At 41.8% G+C, this 6215-nt stretch overlaps 1 pseudogene; it reads right to left on the bottom strand.

The window, feature by feature from the left end:
• Positions 1-806: 806 nt before the first annotated feature.
• On the bottom strand, positions 807-934 carry LOC113181856 (small nucleolar RNA SNORA70; annotated as a pseudogene).
• Between the last annotated feature and the right edge of the window lie 5281 nt (positions 935-6215).

The following is a 6215-nucleotide window of genomic DNA, read 5'->3' as shown; positions in this document are numbered from 1 at the left end:
AATCTCATGCTAAGTGAAATCAGCCAAACTCAGAAACTCAAAGGACACATATTTTGTCCCAAATGTGGAAGCTGGAGTAAAATAAAGGAAAGGGGAAGGAAGGGTAAGATAACTTAAAGAGCCAGTCAAAGACAAATTCATAGATGAGTGAAAGGAAGTCTAGTAGAGGGAGGAGAAGGGGAGAGGGTAGGGAGCATGAGAGGGAAAAGGGGGACCCTGAATGGAAATTGATCTCCGTGCGTGGATGAGTTTGTCGGGATGAACTCAACTACTCTATATAACTCTAAGCTCTAAAAATAATGACTAACAAAAAGTTGCTTGGAAACTTGTTCTTCAACAAGGTGGAACTGGATGAGGGAGATGAAGGAATTGTCTATACGACGTTGGCAACTTTTCTGTAAATCTAAAAATTATTTCAAAATAAAAAAGTGACTTTAAAAAAAAATGAAAGAGTGGCAGCACAGTGGAAACCTTCATGAACGCAGAACCTTGTCCAGGGGACCGTGACTGGAGAGGCATCTGACCCCACGACAATCTGGGATGAGCTGCTTCTCGGCCACTATGGCTTGGAATTTATCTGCAGTAAACTTACTAAAGCTCCACTTCTTTGAATTGTGGATCTTCTGGTGGCCAGAGAACTTGAACCTGGTCCTGGGTAGAGCCTTGATAACAAGCTCCTGGTTCTGCAGCTAGGTCTACATGGACATGATGACTTGGCCAGCCCGGGTGCTAAACACGGGGCTTCCCACCTGCACTATCTGGAGCCTAGATGGTAACAGTATAAGATGGGAACATCCACTCCAAGGGGCTGTCTCCAAGGTCCCTGAGGGCAACCATACGGCAATAGGCTGCGCACACTAAAGGAGACTACTGTTTGCAACCTTGCACACAGAGACCAATGAATAAAGGCATCCGATGGACTTATTGGCTACAGGAAGAAAATTTTATCTTTTTTTTCAAGATAGAGTTTCACTGTGCTACCCAGGCTGGTCTTGAACTCCTGAACTCCAGTGATCCTTCCGCCTCAACACTCTGAGTAGCTGGTACTACAGGTGCGTCCCATGACAAAGAGCTAGGAAATGTTTGAATAAGTGGTGACCTCAAAGAAATATGAGAAGATATTGCAGCCTTAAAAAGGTTTGGATGCTATGAAAAGAAGCAATCAGAGAGTTAGTGTGAGCTATTGAAAATTAAAGAGGATTATGGAAATTCAAACCTCAATAGTTTCAATAGGAGGTATTGGAAGGTAAGAGAATCAGCCCAATATCTAGGTAACAGTGTATCCAGATGCTGAAATTTTCCTTAGAGGAAAAAAATGTTACCTTTAAAAATATAAGAATGACATTGGCTTCAGGATCCTTGTTAATGAAGGCTGGGATGATGCTCGCCCTTCCTCCCTCCCTCCCTCCCTCCCTCCCTCCCTCCCTCCCTTCCTCCCTTCCTCCCTTCCTTCCTTTCTTTCTTTCTCTCTCCCAGGAGTGTTTAACACTGAGCTACATTCTCAGTCCTTTAAAATTTTTTTGTTTGTTTGTTTGAGACAGGGTCTCACTATGTTGCTGAGGCTGACCTTGAACTTGCCATCCTCTTATCTCAGCCTCCTGAGTCACTAAAATCACAGGTGTGTACCATCACATCTGGCTGACAAAGACAATATTTAACCAAGAGTTTTACATTTCTGTCCAAACTGCCATTCAGATATGAGGGTAGGACAATGACACTCTGAGGTAAGAAGGGCTCAGAAGATGTACATAATAAACATTCCTTCTTGAGAAATTACTTGAAGATGTTACTGGAGTCCAGAGGCCTGACTCTGGATGTTCCAACAAACCAGGTCTAGCCACTCACTCCAAAATCCAAACAGAAAAAGTAATAGTTAAAAAGCAGAAAGGAACTTGAATCGAATCGATATGGCAGTACTGAGAAGGCACAGTGAGGTCAAGCATTTCCACCCTGTCTTGCGGGTATTCATGTGAACTTGAGGTTTAAATGGAGGAAGGGTCAGATCAGGGGGTGAGAGGTATTCCTAGTAGGCAGTCTTGGTCAAACTGTGCTCTGGTTGATCATTATCTCAGTTCTGGTTCTGCAAGGTGGCTCCGGAGAAGAACAGGTAATTTCCTCTTGTTGCTCTGTCAGGTCTGTGATTCTGAAAAGGGTCAGTTCAGTTCCCATGAGATGTGCTCCTGTTTAGCGGGACAGCCTCATATGGGAGTGGTCTGCCTGCAAGGCTCTGCTGCTCTGAGAAAACCTAAGGCAATGACTGGAGACTTCTAAGTGCCAAACGAGGGGTCTAACACAGGGCAGTACAAATGTCCCTGCAAATCTTGCCTTGGTCTTAAAGGACGACAAGATAGGTTAAGTAAATTCAGGACTAATCAATCTTGTATGACTTGTTTTTAGATGAACACACCTTAAATGATTAACATGCTTATGTGCAGAGCTGAGCAGGAATTTGAAGACACACAAAATGAAGGCAGAGAACGCCAAGCTTCATCCTGCTTTCAGTTAACCCCCACCCCCCACCGGGGTTTCTGCAGGCCCCAGACACAGTCTGCATTTCGACAAGGCAGCCTCTCTAAGTTCCTGCTATCGATGTGGCAGAGCAAAATGAAAGCATAAACAAAGACGAAAAAGAGAAAAGTGAAAGGAAGAAGTCCCAATTCAACAGCAATGTGGCAGAAAAGTCACAGCCCAGATGAGCGCAGAAGGGCAGAGGGCTCTGGGTGACAGGTCCCTGGGGAAAAGGAGGACCTGTACTCAGGGCCATGGTCTGAAAGTGGATTGTTCCCTCTTAAACTCTCATTAAAATTTAATACCATTATAAGATATTAAGAGGCGGAAACAGATGGCCCTTCAGGAAGTCATTCATCCATTCATGCAATTAATGGATAAATGGATTAATGGATTATCTTGAGAAAGGATCTGCTATAATGCCAGTTTGGTGGGGTCTCTCATGCACTCTCACTGTGTCTTGCCCTGTGCTGCCTTGACTCCTGACTGACTCTGCCAGCAAGGCCATCCGTAGATTCAGCCCTTGACCTGGGGCCAGAACCATGAGCCGAAATACACCATTTTTCTGTATAACTTCTTGTGATATTGGGTTATTGGCAACAGAACTCATTCTAAGACACTGAGGAAACGAAAAACTAAAAAATAAATGAAAGGAAATTAGTATAGAATATTGTGTGGCTCTGTGATAAAAGTAAAATATTTACATTTTTACAAAATCTAAACACTATGTATTGAATTTAAACTTTTAGAATCTGATGGACTCCCAGAGACTTGAGAGGCTGAGGCAGGAGGATTGAAAGTTCAAGGCCAGCCTCAACAATTTATAGAAACCCTGAGCAACGTAGAGAAACTCTGTCTCAAAATAAAAAATCAAAAAGGCTCAGTGGTTAATTGTCCCTAGGTTTTTATTTATTTACCAAAAATAGATAAATAAATAAACTTTTAGAACTTATCTGTAGGCAAAGCACAGAAGACCTGATTTTGGTTAGAAAATGAAGATATAAATGAGCATTTAGGCTAGTGAGATGCCTGCCTGTAAATCCAGCTAATCAGGAGGCTGAGGCAGGATGATCACAAGTTGGGGGCCAGCCTGGGCCACTTAGTGAGACCCTGTCTCAAAATGAAAAATAAAAAGGCCTTGGAACCGGGCCTAGGGTTGTGGCTCAGCGGTAGCACGCTTGCCTAGCATGCATGAGGCACTGGGTTCCATTCTCAGCACCACATACAAATAAATTTAAAAAAAAATAAATAAAGGTCCATCAACAAATAAAAAATATTTTTTTTAAAAAAAGGCCTTGGTATATAGCTCAGTGATAGAGTATACCTGACTGGTACTGAGTTTGCTTCCCAGTACCACCAAGAAAAAAAAAAAGTGAGTAAAAACTACTATCACTAGCTGGTGAAATGAATAATAAAGTTGCAAATATGTTACTTTAAAGCAACAAAGGTAATCAACAGATTTATTGTTATTTTCCTTAGAGCAAAACAGAAATAAAAACAGAACCATATTGGGAGCGGGGTAGGTGGAGGGGTTGTTTGGATGATGTGTATGAATTAAATCCTCATCTCTCATAGTTATAAATCAATAGAGGATATTTAGGCTTGAAAACCCAAGGAGAAGCAGCATAAGCATATTATTTTGAGATATGGAAGTTGTTCCCAGAATAAAGAGCTAAAAGAGTTAGAAGCAGTTGCCTCTGGGAAGCAAGACTAGGGGTGGGGAGGGATGAGGTAGGGGACTCATCTCCGTAGGCTCCTCTGTTCTAGTTTATTTTGATCTCTGTGCATGAATTATTTTGATACAAAAAAATTTTGAGCCCATCATAAGACAGATGAGAGGGTAGCTGGTGAGGCCTGTTGGGGCTGAAGCCGAGTCTGGAGGCCAGACTCAGACGAATTAGACACCAGCATCATGAAACACGTTGCAGGTAGGACGGAAAAACAACTCAGACGCATTGGGGATGAGCGAATGTTCTGATTTTTACAAGGAGACAGAAGGTATTTCTGGAAACTATAGACCAAATGGCTCAGTATAGAATCCTGGCAAAATTCTAGCACAGATTATTAAACAGATGGCTTGGGAGTGCTTTGTGATTTATTTTTATTTATACTCTGCTTCATTCCAAAAAGAGGGGTTTGCAGTGGATTACAGAGATATGTACAATACAACAAGACAAAAAATATTTTTAATGAGGAAAGGGTCTCAAAAAGGCTAAACAAAAAGTTACTACATGAACCATCAAACCACCTCTAAGTATATACCAAAGAGAATTGAAACCTGGTCATTTAAACACTTGTATACAGATGTTCGCAGTGGTATAATTCATAAGAGCCGAATATCGATCAGTCGATAAATGGTTTAGCAAAATGTGGTACATCCATACAATGAAATATTATTCAGCTATAAAAAGGAATGAGGAGTGCTAATGTATGCTTGCTACAACACGGATGAGCCTTGAAAACATTATACTAAGTGAAAGAAGCCAGACATTAAAAGCATCATTGTAGGATTCTATTAATATGAAACCTCCAGAAAATGCAAATCCTTAGAGACAGTAAGTAGGGCAAGGGATGGAAGAACTGGAGAGTCACTGCTAATGAGTATGAGCTTCTTTGGGGGTGGTAAAAATGTTTGGAATTAGGTAGGGATGATAAATCCCCACATCTTGCAAATATACTAAAATCCACTAGATTATGCACTTTAAAAGGATGCATTTTATGATATGTGAATTAATGTCAATCAAAAAGCAGTATAATGCCAGCCACAGTGGCATAGGCCTGTAATCCCAGCAGCTTGAGGAGCTGAGGCAGGAGGATTGAAAGTTCCAAGCCACCCTCAGTGAAAGCAAGGCACTAAGCGACTCAGTGAGACCCTGTCTCTAAATAAAATACAAAATAGGGCTGGGGATGTGGCTCAGTGGTGGAGTGCCCTTGAGTTCAATCCCTGGTACCAAAAACAAACAAACAAACAAACAAAAAAACCCAGTATAACGGGGCGGGGGTGGGGATGAAGAAGGGAGGGTGAAGAGAAAAGGAAAATAGAGGAACTCAGTTAATCCACAACATACACATCCTAAAATTCTACATAGGTGGTAAAGGTGGATCATAACTTTGGGAGATTTCTAGAAGTTATTACAAGCTAGGAAAATATTATTAACTAAATGATTCCCAGCATCCATAAATAAGCACTCAAATCGACTGCTAGGAGGGAATCACAGCTTTTTTTTGTGCTGATGTCTACGAAATGTCTCTTGTGCATCTTTAATAAAGGGAATCCATCAGCAATGACATCTCCTATAACTCCAGGGAACAAGAGTCACATAGCTATGTCATAGGGACACTCAAGTGAGACACAAACCACAAGTGTAATTCAATAAAGGCATAAATGATGTACCTAAGTGGAACAGGGTATCCAGAAGTGGCTGTGGTTCCCTGAAACACTGATCTCCACCCTTAGGTGCATATTACAAGCCCAGGGAACTTTTGCAAAATTCCAGCACAGGACTCCACCCACCAGAGATTCTGACTTTTTTTTTTTTTTTTTTTAAGTTCTCGGCAGACAACATCTTTGTTTGTATGCTGTGCTGAGGATCGAACCCGGGCCGCACGCATGCCAGGCGAGCGCGCTACCGCTTGAGCCACATCCCCAGCCCAAGAGATTCTGACTTTTTAAAGTTTGCAGGTGATTCTAATATGTGGCCTGAGGA

This window comes from Urocitellus parryii, chromosome 9, assembly GCF_045843805.1.
Source record: "Urocitellus parryii isolate mUroPar1 chromosome 9, mUroPar1.hap1, whole genome shotgun sequence".
NCBI classification, from domain to species: Eukaryota; Metazoa; Chordata; class Mammalia; order Rodentia; family Sciuridae; genus Urocitellus; species Urocitellus parryii.
Note: the sequence above shows the minus strand (reverse complement) of the source record. Positions and strands in the feature narration are given on the sequence as shown.